This window comes from Thermobia domestica, chromosome 6 (genome assembly GCF_964235325.1).
Source record: "Thermobia domestica chromosome 6, izTheDome1.hap1.1, whole genome shotgun sequence".
NCBI lineage: Eukaryota > Metazoa > Arthropoda > Insecta > Zygentoma > Lepismatidae > Thermobia > Thermobia domestica.
In genome coordinates, this window is record NC_137459.1 from 219,431,998 (window position 1) to 219,453,734 (window position 21,737).

Consider the following 21,737-nt stretch of genomic DNA (forward strand, 5'->3'; position numbering starts at 1 on the left):
ATCGAACATTTTGAGTGTCTCCAATACGTCCAGTGCCCCGAACACGTCGAGAGTCTCGAACATTTCGAGAGTCTCGAAAGTTCGATAATTCCATAAAATTAAAATTCTTTATCCACGAAACGGTTTTGAAATTTTATTGAATTGTTACCAATTAAGCGATTTTCGGAACAACCGTACTCGAAACACGCAATTATAAATTTAACATGTACATTTTAAATCTTAAAACAGTAACCTATTTGCGGGTGATGCACAATTTTAGGGGCTATCTAGAGTAAGTGCACGAAAACGTGAATATATTCTAGATTTACTTAAAGTAATCTTAAATTTATCCAATTCAGTGAATATTTAGAAATGTAGAAGTATCTTCCCGTGTGAGCAGTCAAATTCCAGTACTTGGTGTCTAAATAATTTGCAGTTTGTAAAACGCCTGGGTAAGTGCAATCCAACATACACGAAACGTTTCGTCACAACGACAGTAGTTGGTGGCACTCAGTCAGGTTTTTGTGCTAGTAAAATTGTGAGTAGATCACACACGAAACAGTTTCCCATTCTGAGATGATTCTTCATGGTTTGGAGCGTATTGTCGAATGAACACCATATATTAATCTCAGTATTGCTGTGTATGTAACCTATCATTTCGTTGTATACTGATTGTTGAAAGAAATAGAAACAATGACCACGCATGTATCAGAAAATGTTTGAAAGTAGATGAAAGTATCGAATCTAGAACAACTGCTGGAAATAAGTTTCCAAATCGTTGCCTCCATTGATAGATCTCGAATTCCCATTTCAACATCTTTCTCTTTCTGGAGAGGAGAAGATTTTACTCGTCACACTAAGCATGCATTGAAATTGAAATTGAAACCTTTGAATATATAGGACGTTGGTGGAATCGAGCCCAGGTCTCTCAAATGACAGGTCATTATGCTAATCATTAGCATACACCATCAGTTTACCTTACACAGACTGTGATTCTGCAGTTAGTTAATTCGTTTCATATAACACTGTACAGAAGATACCAATGCTCGTTTAAAGATACGTACCTTATGTGAGTATTACAACAACCTACTCAACATTTCTTTCTTTAACTGAGAAACAAGTTATATAGACCTTCATCAATAAGGGAAATATCACAAAATGTTTCTGAAGTTGAGGCTATCTCATCGTTTCTAACGATTGTTCCGGTTTACATTACAATCTTTCTCACCTCAACTCCTAATTTGCGAAGAAGAGATTGCACACATTATTTTCCCATTTTTAAAAATTGAATCAACAAGTGTAGAAATATGTAGTTCTATGTTTATCTCCAATAACTACTGCTTTATTTTCTTACCTTAATAGGAAGAATTTTGGCGTAGTGGTAAAAGAAAAGACCCCTATCGCAGAGACCGAATACCGTTGTGGCAATTATTTTTTCCTTATTGGAATGTATTGTTTCCTTAGTTGGAACTGTAATTCTGTTTTCATTTAACATTATTATTGTTTATTATTATTATTATTATTATTATTATTATTATTATTATTATTATTATTATTATTATTATTAACGATAATTTATAATGTGCTTTATTTAAAAGTATATCATTACATAAAATATATCCTGTAAAAAATTGCACAGTCTCGCGCCTCATTTCCTCTTAAAAAGTTATCTCATATAGAGCCGCGTCAATTCCTCTTATAAGAGTTCTAATACTTTTGTTGTTAAAACCGTACGAGTCTCTACATTTTTAGGTAAGAAAATTTCATGACTTGGCTGTTACGGTACACTGAAGTTATTAAATGTTACGATCATATTGTGCATTTATGCCCATTATATAAATAGACAAAGTCCTATACTTGTATTGATTTTCACTTCTTATATTTATAGAATATAGTTAATGAATAAATGGGGATGTTCCACATACATTGCAATATATTGCACTGGATTACCAGAATACAGCACAATTACTGGGGTCACGTCATTATTCCTTCCAAAGTTAACCTTAAAAGACGCTACCATTTATATCCTTTCTCGAAGTGATTCGGTATGTTTTTGAGCCTATCGTTCTGAAAACTATTTCCATTTTGAGGCTAAGATAGTCACCATGCTTAGGAAAAATACTAACTTATGTTCTGATAGTTGTGTTACTTTAGATGTTGTTAATAAGCGAAGTTCATTGATCTCGTCACTTATTCAATTACTCTCTTATGATCATCAAAACCTGTCGGTTACTTCCCGTAGATACAGAAAGGAGAATTGCTGTAACATACAAACGGCTAAGCCCACAAACCTAAAATAGGCCTCAAATGAGAGAGAAATATTATTGCTTCAGTTGAAGCTGTATATTGTTTCAATTACACACCATCCAGGGCCGCACGAAACGACTGAACCCCTCAAGAGTCGAAATGAAACCAACTCACTTTTTCTTTGCTTGGTTATGGACGTTTTGCTATCGCAGATATCGTAAAATTTCCCAAATGAAAAAGGTTTCAACAAGCTTTCCTCTTTCCATTGGTATCTTTGTGGTGCGTGTACGACTAATAGTTTCGGAGCTACGTACGTTTAAGTGACGCGCGCTGCATTGTTTCCCGCCATTCACGTGACCACCATGTGAGCACCTGTAGGAAGGACTCTTTACGTAATAATATTACAAATAATTGTGTGAAGCTGAATCTTGCTCATTTGATGTCCTGAAGAACATATCAAATGTCCTCTAATCTCCCGTGATCGCACTATGGAATTCCAGGCGGCTGAGCTGCTGCGGTGCTGGAGAAACTAAAGGAATCGCTGGAATCACTCTTAAATTGAAATGAATAGGCATACGGAGTTCAAATAAGGCACTTATGAAAGATAAAAGAATTGGTTTTATTGCGGAGTGTACATTTCATATCATCTACTGTAAATTTCATAAAGAGTCTTTGCCCAGCTGATATGGAAGACGTATAAACTATGCGCTCAGAAAATACTTCTTCTTAACTCACTACTTCTTCCAAAACATCTTGAGCAAAGAGTACTTTAGTACATTTTCAAAGATCTGACGCTTTTCGCAAGGAATCGGAAAAGGCTTATCCTTAAAATTACCAGACTCTCGAAGATAAAGCTTACGCTGAAAATTTCTATGACACTCCAGTCTCTCAGCCACAACATCCAGGTAGAAACGCTATAAAGATTGAACAAATTCCAAAATATCCGAATCAGTCTAAATTCACTTTCGTCCACTGAACATCATTGCATTCAACCATACTCGATTATGTTTCGTTATTATCTCCCGGTAAATCCTCCTTTATCTGCTCTTCAACAATTACAATCTCACTTGAACTACTAATTCCTAACTGTATTTTAAGTTCAACAAATCGATGAGAAAACTCTTCATCCAAAGACGCTGGTTCTCACTCGTACTAACTGGAACTACAAGGTCGAGATCCTCATTGTCCTGGTTTTCAACGCTCCCGGACATCCAACAAGCATTTCAATAAGTCTCGTCTATTATATCTGTCCCAAGTTACTTGGCATTCTCAAATGTTGAAGAGGGTTCAATTCACATCAAACAGAAACATCTGTTTTCCTTTCACATCTACGTGGAATCTGGTTTACGTTTTCAGTTAAGTAAATACATACAATTTTTTTCCGGTATGATCTGGTTTTCCTCCCGGTAAATATTTTTCTCTTCGATTGGGTTTCTCTTCTGATATATTGTTCATTGCTGCAATACTGACACATCTCAAAAATGACCCTTATTGAGTTAATGGGAAGAAAAGAGCCTTTTATGCATTTATTTTCTATTGCTACAGCGACACGTCTGAAATTGCAAAACTGGTCGACAGAGAGCAGTTGTGTCGTTATTGTGTTTGGACTTGTTCTAAGCTACTTTCGTTGCATTACTGGCGTACCTCTGTTGTGAGGATTCACTTGTACTGGATGCACGTTAATTTTTAGTGATTTCGCACAGTGACATTTTGCTGAAAAGGTAAGTGTTAATTCATTCTTACTTTCATCAGTAAGATTGCAAGATTTCAAGTAGGAACTTTACTGCTGAAATAATTTGAATGGTTCATACTAGTTTTATTTCGTATTATGTCCTTCTTGCAGCAAATTATTGTATATACATTTGTGACATTTCTATTTATGGCGTTATTGCAAATACTATATTTTGGTTTCCTCATTAGCAGCGTAGAATAGGGCTATATGTAGTTGTGACATTCTTGCTGACTATATTTTATTTACTTTCAAGAATTTCTTAAGAATATTGCCTGTCATTATTATTATTAATTTACTTATTCTTGAATTTTGCGTTGCGACAATGTTATATTTTATAACTGATATACACCAGTTCTATTCACTACTAAGGTGCGATTCTTGTTTTTATTTTACAGTTCCTAACCTGTTCTCTCGAGGAAAAAAAAGATTCTCGAGCTAGTTTCACAACTGCAGAATAAAGGTTGTTCTAATTCCGATGCTGGATTCATGCAATGAAATCAGATAAAATTGCTGTGGAAAATGAACTTGCAATGTAACTTCTTTGGAAGGTTCTTCAGGAAATAAAGGTATGTATATTACAATTCCTAGAGCAGCCATAATAGTAGGTATCTCACTTGTTTTCGAAAGATGGTCATTAAGGGTTTGTTTCTTCTTCTTCCATGGTGAATCTTATTTAACTTTCTTCTAGGATGAAATTTTGAAAATAAAAATGTGTTCAAGTAATTAAATATTTTCTACAGGGTATTTCAAAATGAATATCGAGGTTTAAGGATTTCTAGTATTTATTACATTTAACACACAATTACAAATAATGCACAAAATGGAAGAGAAACAACAATTTTTCGTTCAAGTGTTCAATGTGAGCACCATTCGCCGCACGGTACACATCGGTAGCCGAGTTCGTTTCAAATGTGATTAGTGTGATTGGAATAACTGCTTGAATCCTGTTATTCTTTTTTTAGTCGGGTAGGCCACCTGATAGCAAAGGCAACTACGTATGTTCTTTTGTGAACCTCCAAAGGTAAGAACCGTATGACGACAGATCCGGAGAATGTGCAGGCCATGAGAAACAAGCTACCAGTAAACACTAGTATAGACTAGACAAACAAAACTAAAGTTTTCTGAAAGAAGACAGAGGAAACAGATCATGCGCATGCACGCAGGGTAGAAACGCAGCAGTTTGAGTTGCACTTTCTTTTGACGTATCATTTATAATTGTAAGGTAAATGTACTACATCCTAACACGTCTTAAAACTCTGATTTTGAAGCACCCTGTGTTTTTAATACTCATATTTTCTCCTTGATTTTGACCACAGTCTTCCTGACCCTTTATCTGTATCATAATTTCGATTTTATTTCACTTACGTTCTTTCTATTTAAATTTTTGGATTACAAGTTATGTGTTTTTATATACATAAAGTGTGGTACCTTACACAAGGTCGTTTGATAGCAGCGATAGCTATAATAGGAATGGAAATAGTATATCGAGTTAAAGTTTAACGTCACCAATACTAATTTCCCGTTATTCGTCTGATAGTTCCAATTTGTCCTCTAGTGAGTCTACCTCTGAAGACTGTGACGACTTGATTGGGCACAGAATATATGAACCCATTGATGACAATCAGAGCGACAGTGAATGCGAAAGAAGTGGAAGAATTTCAGATTTCTTCAGCAATATGGAAATCTGGAATTATAAATATTTGTATTTGTGTTGCGAAACCTGAAAAGCATTTTCAATAGTTCGTTCATTACTATGGTTTATACATTTCTATGATAACGTTAATTATAAAAGAATGTGAAATTTCTCTGTACTTCCTGTATCAATAATTATTTTTTAAAAAAATATTTTTCTGAAATGTTGACCTTTCATTACTTTCGCATTGCGGTATACTTCAAAACTGACAATCCGAAATAAGTCCAAATAATAAACTATTTTGTTTTAAAACAAGAACGTAGCATTAGTACATGGGTCGTCTTAAAAGTGACATTTTACTACAAGAATGGTATAAGACCGAATGCTTATTTTTGTACCGACTTTTACAGATAAGAAAACCTCCACGTTAAAGATTAAACATCTTTTATCCAATAAAGATAATATATATCTATCAAAGTTTGCTAGTACAGTTTATTTATATCTATTACTGTAGAAATCATGACATATTGAAACTTTGAATCTCGTCTCCTGAAAAGTTGCTATTTTCGAGTAATGTCATGTTGCAGCAAATGAGCGATATGTTGGCTATCAGTTTCAAAAGAAACTCAGTCAAGGATGACATCCTACGCAGTATCACATATCTATTATTGGGGACAAGGTCAAAACCCCCACAGCCAAAACCCCCACACTCAAGAAATATCAAAACGCCCACGCGATCGGTCATAACTCCCACACAAATGGACAAATCTCCCAAACGTACGAACGGTCAAAACCTCCACAGCCAAAGCTCCCACACTCAAGAAGTGTCAAAACGCCCACACGATCGTTCATAACTCCCACACAAATGGACAAATTTCCCAAACGCACGAACGGTCAAAACCTCCACAGCCAAAACTCCCACACTCAAGAAATGTCAAAACACCCACACAATCGGTCATAACACCCACACAAATGGACAAAACAGCCACACATAGCAACGATCATAATCTCCACATAAACGGACAAAACTCCCAAACAAATGGTCAAAACTCCCACATGCAGAAATTGTCCACAACTGCCACACAAATGGACAAAACCCCCCACAATCGGACAAATCCCCCACACTCTGAAATCATTGCGATTGCACGTTTTTGTTGCAACTCTTTATGACGCCCACTTTAGTGTTTCTGTCATTAGAAAACAGTCCAAGAAGAATAGTTGCAACATCAGTTTAAGTGCAATAAAAAATGTTATTAAAAAGACATGCAACTAGGATCATTTCAGAGTGTGGGAGATTTGTCCGATTGTGTGGGGGTTTTGTCCATTTGTGTGGCAGTTGTGACAATTTCTGCATGTGGGAGTTTTGTCCATTTGTGTGGGGGTTGTGACCGTTACTATGAGTGGGAGTTTTGTCCATTTTTGTGGGAGTTATGACCGTTGGAGGTTATGACCGATTACGAGTGTGGGGGTTTTGGCTGTGGGAGTTATGACCGCTCGTGCATTTGGGAGATTAGTCCCTTTGAATGGAATTTATGACCGATTGTGTGAGCGTTTTGACATTTCTTGAGTGTGGGAGTTTTGCCTGTGGGAGTTTTGATCTGTTCTCTATTATTGTCCCTAAAACAACTTCTGTTCCTAGACACATCTTGAATAGCCCTAATTTACTTTAAAAAGGTGTTCTTAAAATAACATCATACGGAATCTCGGAAATTTTGAAGAGGTTTACATTAATCCCCAAAATATCAAAATTTACTTCAACAGTAACTACACAACGTTATGACCGTTCGTGTATTTGGGAGATTTGTCCATTTGTGTGGGCGTTTTGACATTTCTTGAGTGTGGCGGTTTTGGCTGTGGGAGTTTCGATCTGTTCCCTATTATTGTCCCTAAAACAACTTCTGTTCCTAGACACATCTTGAATAGCCCTAGTTGATTTTAAAAAGGTGTTCTCAAAATAACATCATACGTAATCTCGGAAATTTTGAAGAGGTTTACATTAATCCCCAAAATACCAAAATTTACTTCAGCAGTAACTACACAAAGTTCAGTTTTACTCAGAAACATCATGGCGTTGACGAAACTGAAACAGTTTTCCTCCAATTATACTGAGCTTCATCCAGCAATGAAACCAAAGTAGAAAAAGGTTGATTGTGTTCCCTGAGTCCATACAACACGGCATGGTCACTCCTGCTACCGTTCCTAAACCAAGGTAGCCGAACTGTCATCCATACTTGAAGGAACTTCTAGTTTTCGCATTCTTTTTCTCCCAAATGCTATTAGTAAGAGAAGTTTTCTTTTCTATAAAATCTTTCATTTTCATCAAATATTTCTTACCCTCTTCAGAAAAAGCAGAAGTTAGAATTGGTATAGGATTCAAATTTTTACTACCTTTTGATTTACCATAATTAAATTTTGGCATATCAAGCTGTAAATCTTTCAGTTTCCTGGACGATTCTTGAACAAGACATGACATTTTAGTAGCATTACCTCAAAGTTCACTTTTCTGAAGTTACAAACCCATATTATTATAATCTACATTTCTAACAAGGCAGGATCTAACCTTTTACCTTTAAACGAGATTAGGTTTTCATATTCTCTTTTTGAACGCTTATATTTAAGAAAATTCTCAACCATACCCTTCGTTTGTTTTACATTTTCTGACGTTTGATAAGAAAACACTTAAATCTATTTTGTCGGTTCATCCCATGCAGTAATACACAGTAAAAAATGGTTGTGTTAACTCAACTCCATTTTAACACAGGACAGTGGTTCCAGCGTGACTACCACTATGCGGTGTTGGTTCAACAAGGACCCCGCGGTGTTGGCGTCTAACACAGGGGGTGTGTTACGTCTTTAACACACAACTGCTGTTGAGCGGGGTTAAATTCGGATCTGTGTTTGTATTTTCGATGTTGATTCGACACCATGTCAGGGTCGGTAGTGTGGAGAAAAGTGTTGGGTGTTACTTTTGGCGTTGTTGCACCAACACGAAGAAATACAGTTTGTAGTGTGTTAATTAGTATGTGTTAGTATTACACCATGTCAAGTATCAATATAGCACAGTCTGTTCTGTCATAATTCAAGGTCAAAGCCGTGCGAGTAACACCGTTTTGGTGTTAATTCAACACTCCCGGTGTAAAAATTCAAGGTCAGACCACCAGATTAACACCATTTTTGGTGTTGGTTCGACTCCACATCTGTGTTACTACGACACCTATTTCGGTGTTGAAATAAGTCCGTGTGTGGGGTTGATGTAACCATTTTTCTGTGTTCGAAAGTCATGTTGTGTGCATGCTTACACCTACCGAAGATTCTAATTTTAAAATAAGAATACTTAACTACTGAATACTTCATATAGGAAATCTTCATAAAAATTTTCCTCCACCTTAACATTTATTGTGAAGTATTCCTTGATGGTGCGAAACAGAACCTTCACCTACATCTTGTTCAAGAATGAAAGGAAACTCTTACCTATATCCCTATTCTATGTTTGCCTCTTAATCGTGATTCTACTTGTTTCCCGCCATTTTTGAAGCAAAGTCCCTGGTGTTGACTCGTGAGCTCTAGTGCAGTGTAGAAGTGACACAGTAATACGATGTTGTTTCTCGCTGTTGACATATTTCTTCAGAAACATTATGTAAAACAATTGAAAACACATCGCGCGGTTTGCATGTTGAAATTATGCATATACCTGGATTTGTTTAAGTATTTCCTTCTAGTGTGTTTGTCTGTAGCTTCAATTCATAAGCCTTTATAATTTGATGCTCAACATATTTGGCAACCACACAGAAAACAACACCGAAGATTCTACACTTGTAGTAGTAGTCCCCCCGTTATATCTCGCCGAGTCAGCAAAAATTTTTGTGACGTCATAGGTCAAAGGTCAATGACCTTGGCCCGGGGTCAATGACCTAGGGGTACCTAGGACCACCCCCTCTAAATTTTGGCAGGGGTACCTTGGCCCACCCCCTAAATTTTGGCAGGGGTACATAGGACCACCCCCCTTAAATTTTGGAAATTGCCAAATTTAAAAATTTGGTATGGTAGCCTAGGACCATAGTATGTACCTCTATCAGTATTGGGTGTCTATGTCGTTCCCTTTTATGGGTAAAAAAATGCCAAAAATTTAAATTTCGGGGGTTTTTGACCTAATTTATCCCCTTTGATGAGGTGTTATTACCCTATATAGTTATACAGGGGTCCATTACCTTTCATAAGACATGGGTATATTAATGCACCCCTTGAAAAATTTGGGAGGGGTACCTTGGCCCACCCCTTCAATTTTGGAAATTGACCAATTTCAACATTGGGTATTATAGTACCGGACCCTAATATGTATTATGATAAATTTGGGTGGTCCACCTCGTTCCCTTCTATGGGTACAAAATTGCCAAAACTATAAACGTAAGCAATACGTTGTACCACGTGTTTGGTTTTCGACCTAATTTATCTCCTTGGATGAGGTCCTATTACCTTATATGATTATATGGTCATGTATAGGGGTCCATTACCTATCATAAGACATAGGTACATTTGTGCACCCCCGGTAGGGGTACCTTGGCCCACCCCTTTAATTTTGGAAATTGCCCAATTTAAACATTTGGTATTATAGTATAGAACACTAATATAGATCACTATAAATTTGGGTGGTCCACCTCGTTCCCTTTTAGGGGTACAAAATTGCCAAAATTTTAGTACAACCACGTGTTTGGTATTTGGTACATTTTATCCCCCTTTGATGAGGTTCTATTACCTTATATGATTATATGGTCATGTATAGGGGTTCATTATCTATCATAAGACATAGGTACATTGGTGCACCCCGGGAGGGGTACCTTGGCCCACCCCTTAAATTTTGGAAATTGCCCAATTTAAACATTTGGTATTATAGTACAGGTCCTCAATATGTATCATGTTAAATTTGGATGGTCTACATCGTTCCCTTTTAGGGGTACAAAAATTGCCAAAATATAAACGTTGTACCACGTGTTTGTTTTTTTTTTGGTCCATTTTATCCCCTTTGATGAGATCCTATGATTACAAGGGGTCCATATCCTATCATAAGACATGGGTATATTGTTACACCCTTCTTAAATTTTGGCAATGGGGGTCCACTGAAATTGTCCAATTGAAGCATAGTACAGGACCTCAATATGTTTCGGTGGTCCTATTTTCAAATTTTTAAGTACAACCACGTGTTCGGTTACTGACTCAATGTATCCTATTTGATAAGGTATGGATGGTATCTCCTTTCAATTTGGTAGTACCCTTCGGGTGTAGTACGGTCACGTGATCAATGATTTGGTTTAGATGCGCGACGAGGTCCCTGGTCAATGTTCTCTAGGAATTAGGTGGAAACTTTGTCCAGGGTTCTCGTCTTATATCGCACAGTTCTTTAGGAGAATCTGATAACGTTGTATATGGAATGGACAATAAAAACACATAAATAAGTATAAATTGTATTTTATTCATTTTTCTGGTTTCTTCTTTTTCTTTCTTATTGACAATGTTTGTATATTGAGCTGGGTTTCTTCATTAGACCGCCTCCTCTTCTTGATTGCGATGATTTGTTTCCATGTTTTGCAGCATAGCACCCGTTTGCAAAGCTTCGTATTGTGAATTCTGTAAAAAAGAACGAGGAAAAAGATGATTAGTATAGAAATAGATGATGATTAAACAAATACACTTACAATGATAAATATGATAAAATTACCTGGAAGGTATATTGCAGCAGTCTACGATCATTAACCGTGGGTACTGTTGTGAACAAATATTGAATTTCACGCAGAGATTTTCCTTGGGCTTTACAGCACAAATAAAAATAAGCATAATAGCCACATACGGATGAACCAAGACTTTGCATTTGGCTATTATTATATTTATAGTACATACAATGAAGTTTTAAGAATGCAACATGTTGTGGTACATAAGGAGGAAGGCCATAGCTGTCAAAATATTCTCCAACACCGCGATGATCAATATAAATTGCAATCCAATGACTTCCTAGTTTTGTGGATGGATCTGTATTTACAATCATTGCCAGAGGAAGAGAAATCCGTGAGGGTAACTCATCGCTTGCAAATACCCCGGTAAAATGATTTCTGAATAATGGACTACCGTGTAAAGCACTAGCTAATTGTAATGTATTCAACATCGTGAATGGAAATGATACATAACGTATACGTACCTTGTAACTTAAAAGTCCAGGATAATGTTGCGCTGGTGGTCGATCTCTAGGAGTGAGGAAAACTCTCCATACACAATACAGTTTGCAGGTGCTGCTAATTTCTCTTGGAAATGAACTTCCAATCGGATGGCGCCATGTCGTTGTAAATTCCAATAGTGACAATCTCCAGCAGAAGAATCGGGAGTTAGGTCAAATACAAACAGTGTATATCCATTCTTGTAGTCGGCTCTTGAAATTGTATTTCCAGTATTGGTAAAATGTATGCCAGAGCCTGAGAACAATGTGTGGTACGATGAAATGTAGAGATTTTCTTCAAAGTTGGGTTGCAATGGTTTTGAAGGTACAGCTTTTCCATCCACGTACAATGTAAAGAAATTAATGTTTAGATGTTGAAATTCAAATGGATTGGTGGTAATAGTTCCACTGGATGCTTCATTCGATGTAAATCCTACAATAATACGATTTGGCAATGTTCCCATAAACAGGTTATCAATAGTTTTGGATTGTATATCCTTCGGGATGGTAAATGATTTCATTTGAACCCTTGTCAGAGGATACTTTGCCGGTGTAGATTGTAAAATTTTATTGTGTGCCAATTTAACACTAGGGCTGATGCTGACTTTTTTCACCTGCAACGATGCATCTAGAATATTGATTTTTGCATTGACACCACTTTCACCGGCCATGAGACAAAAGTTTGGTTTTGCAGGAATAAGTTTCACACGTAATTCCACTCCATGAATTAAAAATTTATCTTGATTAAAAATGTCACAATGAAGATGTCCAATCATATCGAATTTCATACTTTGTTTTGTCAGTTCATAGCGTTGTTGAAATCCTTTGTTCTCACTTGTGGTTGCGTTCATATGACCAGCCGTATCTTGATACCACATTGCTGTTTGTAAATGTGTATTTTTAGCTCCATCACTATAATTGAGCAGTTTTTCCAGGTACGAACGATATGGATGATTATGTGACGGAAATGAAATCAGTTTATTGTTCAAGTAGATTTGTACTTCACTAAACATAGCATTTAGAAAATCATTGACAGGTGCAATTGCTTTATCCGTATTGGTGAAGGAGGAACCATCTGGTTTCACAATTTGTGCTTGGATGTACAATAAGGTTTGTGGCAAATCAATGTATTCATCACTGCTACCACTCACTACAAATTCTATTGGTGAATTTTCAGCTATTGAACTAATTGGTTTGTAGCCAATAATACGATTGTCCAGAACACTGGTTTGCGTGGGCAACGTTGAAAAAATGTCCAATTCACTTTTTACACATTCACAGGATTGATGATGTAAGAAAGCCATCGTTGAATTAATCAAAAATATCTGGTGACGATGCCAATGATCTCTTCTTCTTCTTATGTGATAATTTACGTCTCTTTGTAGGATTGATGGTGTTGTTGATCGTTGGAAGGTCAACCTCAAACTGAGAGCAGTCATCCCATTTTCGTTTATGATATCCACTTCCCAGCATAGTTTTCAACTTATTTTTAGCTTTTTCTTGTAAATTTGATTTTGCCTCTTGCATCCGTTGATGAAACGATTCTTCCAACGGTTGATTCGAGATCACAACATCATTAATCATATTGGTACCTGATTTTAATAATTCTTTTCCCACAGTTTTAGCGCCTTGTTTCACAAGTGGTAACACTGAACGAAATAAGCCACCAAGGAAACTTCCAATGCCATGTCCTGCTTGATAGGGACTTCCCACATAGACGTTGCCGATACCGGACAACGCTTGTTTTTGGTAGTATTGCAAATACGGATCAGTCATGACGACGACGACGGAAATGTAGTTTTGTACACACCGTTCCAAAGGTGAATGGCATAGGATGACCTGTGCTATCCCTTATATCGATTTGTATTTGCTCAAAATTCATTTTTTCCACCGGAACATAATGTGCAGGATTAAAGATTTCCAAAAGTATGATTCACAGGATCCATGTTGACCATTCGTAGCAATGGTACCATTGTATCTCCAACAATGACAGATTCAATAATGTCACAATAGACGTACATTTGTGATGGTAAGCCTAATCGTACATCCGGTGTATATTGTCCCTTTTCCATATCTTTTAAATCACTTTTTGGTTCAAATCCAAGCATTAAACTAACACTTGGTGACAATTGTACAGAAGTATGGATTTCCTTTTTGGGATGTCTTATGAGGCATATATTATTAGTTGCGTCATGAGATATAAATAAATTGGTTTCTTTATGATGTATATTAATTGCATGAATAAGATCCCGTATATTGTTATAATAGCGTACAGGGATCGTTACAACCTTCCACGGTTCTTGATCATTACTACTTGATGATTTGTAATATATTTTATTGTTTTCACTGTTAATGTTCAGCAAAGAATGTGGATAATGAATCTCTACAATTGCCACATCCCATTTCTGGCGAAACTCTACACGTCGTTGTAATTTCGTAATATATGAAGTCAATGTATTTTCTGGAAAATAATCCATGGAACTATTACTGGGAAGTGTAACGTAAAAATCTTGATCAGGTTCCATTCTTCTTCCTCTTCAATGAAGTTGCAGGGATCCACGAATTGAATGAGGAAGGATATCCTTTCCACTGGACGAGATACTCCTTTCTGCGACCTTTTGTTCTTGTACGTAATATTTTATCGATGAGGAACGTCGAAGGGAGCGGTACTGGTTGTAATTCTTCTCTGTAGAAAACACCATCGATAAGTTGATGATTTAAATCCTCTAGTCGATACACTGGTGGGTTTCTTGGTACAATGGCTTTTACTCTGAATATTTCCCAAGTCCAGTTCTCGAGGTATCCCTTGTCAAAGATACGTTTTGTTTTACTTATACGAACAGTATCACCAACAGATAAATCCATATCTTGTTTTGAACGTTGTAGCTTTTTGTCGTATAAGTTATGCCACACCTCCAGTAAATTGTCCTGAGAAACGTTTGCAGGTGCCATTTTAATACTGGAATGCCGACTTTCATTGTATGCTTTTACAAGTAAAGGCAATACTTTGATGTAATTGTATGTTTGATATTTGGTAAAGTATTTCCACATACGATGTTTCAATGTCTGATTAAATCTTTCTGCGATGCTGGCTTTAATATCTGGATCCTTTGTTGTAACATGTTGCACGTTGTGTTTCCTGAGAAACTTTTGTACTGTCTTGTTGGTAAATTCAGTTCCTTGATCACTACGTAGCACAATTGGTTTCCTGTCCTGGAAAATCATTTCAAATGCATTCACTATATCCTCGGCACTTTTTGATTTTAGTGGTACAGCCCACCCGTACCGACTAAACACATCAATCACTGTAAGAATATAGCGGTAATTGTCATTATAGTTTTGAAGTGATTGTAAATCATTTAAATCACATTCCCATTGATCATCAATATTGTTGACAAGATAAAAATCTCTACGGAAACGACGACGTACAGGACGATGTAACGTGTAGGTAGGTTGTTTGTTTAACCAAAGTTTTATTTTGGCTAGAGGTATAGATTTTCCTGTGGCTTGCCATAATTTCTTTGCAGTAGAAAATGATGCAGGATGTGCTGGATTGTAATAAATGGATTTCAACTTTTTGTTCATGGTTTGTACGTTGACCATTGTGGAATGATACGTTTTCTTTTTGGTCGGACTTCTAAAACATCATCATCATCATCTTCTTCTTCTTCTTCTTCTCCGGAAGAAAATAATTCAGGTGTCGGTTTTGGTGGTGCAGATCCTTCAGATGCTGTTGTACTATTATGCTTGACAATATAGTTTAATCTCCGTGGATTACCAATCAATTCTTGAGGTGTGTTTGACGATGCAAGGTAGTTACAAAACAATTCCCAGCCTTGAGGATTAGAATGTTTCCTCGGTCGAGTCACATCGCACATTAAATCTACAATATTGGATCCATGTAGTTTATTGTCGTTGATGTACACTGTTCCTTTATGATCCCACGTAATTGCGTCATCTTGTTTTAAACGACGGAATAGTAGTTCGGCTTTCTTACGATACATTTGTGGTATTGCGGCTAAAATTTCTTGTTTCGTGCTATCGTCAACATTCGGGACGTCACCATCAGGTTTCATTGATGTAATTGTAAGTGGTATTGGTTCTTCTTGTTTACGTATCACATAAAGATATTTCTGTAATATTCTATTGTACTGATTCCATTTTTCTTCATCACTTGGATACGATGTATTCAATATGGATTGCATTTCACGATCAAGATTAGATTCTCGATTTTCACTCGCACGGGATGATGATGCATGCATTCGTTGAAGCATTTCTGGTGGCACTAAAACCATCTTCTTGCTATGTTCCATGATGTTTATTGTTTAAACAAAATACTGGATAACACACTTCCTACAGTAGGTGCAAGTAATGCAGGTAAGAATCCTCCTTGTTGTACGGCTAAATGTTTCTTCTTTTTATCCAATGATTTTGTATTGTCTACGAGATAGCGGAGCGTGTTCTTGTAACGCTTTAATCTTGACTTCTGCGCACTTGTCAGTGGAACATTGCCTTTTAAGACATTATAACAACATTCACAAATACTATGAATTAATGAAGCATCTGCATTGGCAATAATAGCTTTACGCAATCTTGGTTTAGCTTTGTGCAGAGCACGTAGCAGATCAGCGTGTTTCACTGTAGGAGACATCGTGACAGACTAAGTCATTCTTTTCGCATGCACAATAATTTAAGCATGTTTTGTTGGTACGTAAACATAATGATGCAAATCGTCGGGAAAAATATTTGTACGAAATCGCATTTCATCGGGTGTATCTTGTTTAAGATCCATCAGTAAATAACCATGTGGATTTCTTGTTGCGTCTGCATAACTTTCTTGTAGAAACAGTGGATGCTCAGGCATGATTTGATAACTCATATGCTTGATTTGTGACTTGTCACGTGGATTTTTAAACAACACCAAATACGAACAATTTAATCTCATATTTCTATTTGCTTTACTTTGATGAAATACATTTTGTGTTATAAAAATCACACTAATATTTCGATGATGTGATCCTTTTGTGAACATATCAACATTATCACTATTCACTTCTCGCATATGGTCATCAATAATAATCAAATGTGGTCCATCGTGAGGCTGAAAATCTTTCATTCGTGGAAGTCCTTCGTGAAATTCTACTGGAACCGGCATTGTTGCATACACGTCTTGCCATTCTGCATAATACCAATATATCTTACGAAATTTTGCATTGATCATGGTTGGGAGATGTGACAGTAATCGCTTCACAAAATACGTTTTTCCACACCCACTAGGCCCTGCGAGAATACAGGTAAATGGATGTTTCCACTGTGTATCCATGATGAACACTAACACCTTGTTTCAAAAATGATGCGTATTTAAAGCGAGTACAAATTTTCTTTTTGTTTTAGATTGTAAACTCTTGCACTCACTGGTGTGAAAAGGTTAAAACCGTTCATCTGTTTATCGAGTAGTTGAAAACCGTTTATTTGTTAATCGAATAGTTGAAAACCGTTTATTTGTTAATCGAATAGTTAAAAACCGGATAAAGTTTAACGGTTAACCGTGAAAGCTGATCACTGTTTGATTTAAATTCTATTTGAAAATTTTTCGTTTGAAATTTGTTTTGTAATTTTTGTTTCAAAAATTTTGTTTAAATTTTTTTTGTTTCAAAATTTTTGTTTCAAATTTTGTTTAAAATTTTTTTCGTTTGAAATTTTTTTTGTTGAAAATTTTTGTTTTGAAATTTTTGTTTTCAAAATTTTGTTTGAAATTTTTTTTCGTTTGAAAATTTTTAATTTTTTTTGTTGCAAAATTTTTTAAATTTTTTTTGTTCGAAATTTTTGTTTTGAAATTTTTCGTTACCAATTTTTTTTGTTTAAAATTTTTTTGTTTCAAACTAAAAAACTTTTTGTTTGAAATTTAAGTTTAAAAAATGTTCGAATTTTTAGTTTAAAATTTTTTGTTTGAACATTTTTGTTTCGAAATTTTTTCGTTTCAATTTTTGTTTTCATTCTTTTTTTAGTTTGAAAAGTTGAAAAAAAAAAGTTTTAAATGCCAAGAATCTTTCCTAGAGAACATTGACCAGGGACCTCGTCGCGCATCAAAACCAAATCATTGATCACGTGACCGTACTACACCCGAAGGGTACTACCAAATTGAAAGGAGATACCATCCATACCTTATCAAATAGGATACATTGAGTCAGTAACCGAACACGAGGTTGTACTTAAAAATTTGAAAATAGGACCACCGAAACATATTGAGGTCCTGTACTATGCTTCAATTGGACAATTTCAGTGGACCCCCATTGCCAAAATTTAAGAAGGGTGTAACAATATACCCATGTCTTATGATAGGATATGGACCCCTTGTAATCATAGGATCTCATCAAAGGGGATAAAATGGACCAAAAAAAAACAAACACGTGGTACAACGTTTATATTTTGGCAATTTTTGTACCCCTAAAAGGGAACGATGTAGACCATCCAAATTTATATGATACATATTGAGGACCTGTACTATAATACCAAATGTTTAAATTGGGCAATTTCCAAAATTTAAGGGGTGGGCCAAGGTACCTCTCCCGGGGTGCACCAATGTACCTATGTCTTATGATAGATAATGAACCCCTATACATGACCATATAATCATATAAGGTAATAGAACCTCATCAAAGGGGGATAAAATGTACCAAATACCAAACACGTGGTTGTACTAAAATTTTGGCAATTTTGTACCCCTAAAAGGGAACGAGGTGGACCACCCAAATTTATAGTGATCTATATTAGTGTTCTATACTATAATACCAAATGTTTAAATTGGGCAATTTCCAAAATTAAAGGGGTGGGCCAAGGTACCCCTACCGGGGGTGCACAAATGTACCTATGTCTTATGATAGGTAATGGACCCCTATACATGACCATATAATCATATAAGGTAATAGGACCTCATCCAAGGAGATAAATTAGGTCGAAAACCAAACACGTGGTACAACGTATTGCTTACGTTTATAGTTTTGGCAATTTTGTACCCATAGAAGGGAACGAGGTGGACCACCCAAATTTATCATAATACATATTAGGGTCCGGTACTATAATACCCAATGTTGAAATTGGTCAATTTCCAAAATTGAAGGGGTGGGCCAAGGTACCCCTCCCAAATTTTTCAAGGGGTGCATTAATATACCCATGTCTTATGAAAGGTAATGGACCCCTGTATAACTATATAGGGTAATAACACCTCATCAAAGGGGATAAATTAGGTCAAAAAACCCCGAAATTTAATTTTTTGGCAATTTTTTACCCATAAAAGGGAACGACATAGACACCCAATACTGATAGAGGTACATACTATGGTCCTAGGCTACCATACCAAATTTTTAAATTTGGCAATTTCCAAAATTTAAGGGGGGTGGTCCTATGTACCCCTGCCAAAATTTAGGGGGTGGGCCAAGGTACCCCTGCCAAAATTTAGAGGGGGTGGTCCTAGGTACCCCTAGGTCATTGACCCCGGGCCAAGGTCATTGACCTTTGACCTATGACGTCACAAAATTTTTTGCTGACTCGGCGAGATATAACGGGGGGACTACTACTCTTGTGTTAATTTAACACAGGCTGTGTATCATTTCAACTACCGGCATTTGACACACAACTTCAAATGGAGAGTGAGCTGTTCTAACCACTCGTTTGTGTTATATTTTAACACAATCGTGTTAACACATAGGCATGTCGTTGCAATGACACAACGATTTTTTACAGTGTAGATTTACAATATCTTTTTCACTATCACTAAACTAAAGAGCATTAGCTAATTTGTAAAAAAAAATCGACACAGTCATTCTCCGGCAATTTCACATGTCGAAATATTGTAGTAGCAATGAAGTAACCACGCACTGTCATCGATATGAATCTATCGCTAATTGTTTGACTGAGATCTTCCCAAGACTTATTTTGTGCCAATCTAATCATAATTTAACATACCCGAAATCTTAACCGGCAATGAATATAGGAACATTCGAAGGCGATATTTATAATTCACAACCAATTCTTTTATTATTATTAACATCATATCAAAAACCCCATAACTATCTGTCCCATCAGTTGGGTGAACTTTACTGACCTTTGAATCAACAATAGAACTTATTTTCCCAAGGACGTATTTATTGATCATAAAATCTAGCCCGAGTTTTCATAAATACCACAAGGTTGGGTACAAGCTACATTTTTACTCTCACAGGCATTAAATCTTAGCAGATCACTAAGATTTTTGCATTGTGGGATAGTTTCATTTTGAATATTCGATTAATACCCCCACTTACTTTCATTTTTCATTTTTTTCATTTATGGAACTGGTTTTAACTCTGTTAACCTTACTGTTCTACTCCATAATACGACTCATCAATTCCCGGCAGGAGCTCATGTGGTTCGGATTCTACGTTAATCAGTAGGTTCAGTCTTATATAGCCTGGCTGCTGAAAGGGACATTAAACTCAAAATCAATTCAATCAAAAATACGACTCAATGTTTAACACGTTCCTCAAACCCAAAATATAGATGACTAGAAACTCCACTTCAGTTTCCAATTCCGTAACCCCCTTTGTGAGAAATTTCTGAAAAATGTAGTTTAGAAACCACCCAACTAACCAACATATTTAACCGAATCGCAAAATTCCTTAGTAGTTCCTAAAATATTTTGATTGACCTTTATAATCATTATTACTATCTGGGAGTCACTTTCTTCATATTTACTGTCAGAATGTGATATTTAACTGTTCATTATGTAAATGACGAGATGGTACCTTTAAACTACGGGAGAACACATTAATTAACTGTACAAAGTCCGAAGGAAAACGAGCTTGATCACTATTTTCAACTGTTTCATTTCCATTATGCTTAATGAGTTTAACATTGCTCAGCCTAAGACCCCGTTCACCACTAACAAATCGTATTTCTGAAGAGAGATCTAATCCCTATCTAATATAACTTGTATCGCCAGAGTAGTCCGAAAATAAAATATCAAATATTAATTGTTTTCACAATTTACAGAATTCAAAGAAATGCGATCAATACAGTACGTAAGAATTATTACTACCACTAACTAACTAACTAACTCTGTGCCCTACGGAACCCGGAGGTTCAATGCCGCGTTCACAAAAGCTCTCTACTGACTTCTATCCTTAGCTAACTACATCCAGTTTCTACTTTGTATTCCAATCTCTGCGAGATCCATCTTAATATTGTCCTCCCATCTGCGCCTAGGTCTTCCTATTGGTCGTTTTCCGATTCGTCTTCCAGTCAAGACTTTGAAAGCGTTTCTATTTTCTTCCATTCTAGCTACATGACCCGCACATCTAAGCCTCCTAGACTTGACGACCCTAACAATGTTGGGTAAACCATATAAATTATGTAGTTCCTCGTTATGAAGTTTCCGCAATTCCCCATTCCCGTTCCTCTTGGGTCCGAATATTCGTCTCAGGATCTTGTTCTCAAATACTTTCAGTCTACGTTCTTCCCTCAGAGTAAGTGACCATGTTTCGCAGCCATAAAAAACAACAGGCATGATTATCGTTTTGTATATTTTAAGCTTCAAATTCCTCGATAGAATTCGTGACGACAAGAGATTTTGAACCGAATAGTAACACGAATTCCCTGCTTTTAGTCGACATTTAATTTCTCCGTGAATATTATTTTCCTCTGTTAATATTGATCCTAGATATTTGAAACTATCCAGTTTATCAAAAGTATTATTTAATATTTTAACGCATCCATACTACACTACACGCATAACGCACTCATAACGCATATTACTACCACTACAAATACTAATATATTCAATATAATCAACGCTACCCTACTTTCATTCAGTCAATCACTGTTAATGTTCAAAATATTACAAGAAATTATATTGTACAAATTAAGAAATAATAAAATAAGGTTTTATTTCTTTATTCAAATAAAGT

At 36.1% G+C, this 21,737-nt stretch overlaps 1 protein-coding gene across 1 annotated transcript in view; it reads left to right on the top strand.

Moving 5' to 3' along the window:
- Positions 1-232: 232 nt before the first annotated feature.
- LOC145688420 (uncharacterized) overlaps positions 233-21,737 on the top strand; it is a 363,535-nt gene continuing 342,030 nt past the window's right edge. The window contains exon 1 of the mRNA XM_081762634.1: positions 233-4,524. The gene's annotated coding sequence lies outside the window, so the exon portion shown is untranslated. The remainder of the gene's footprint in view (positions 4,525-21,737) is intronic.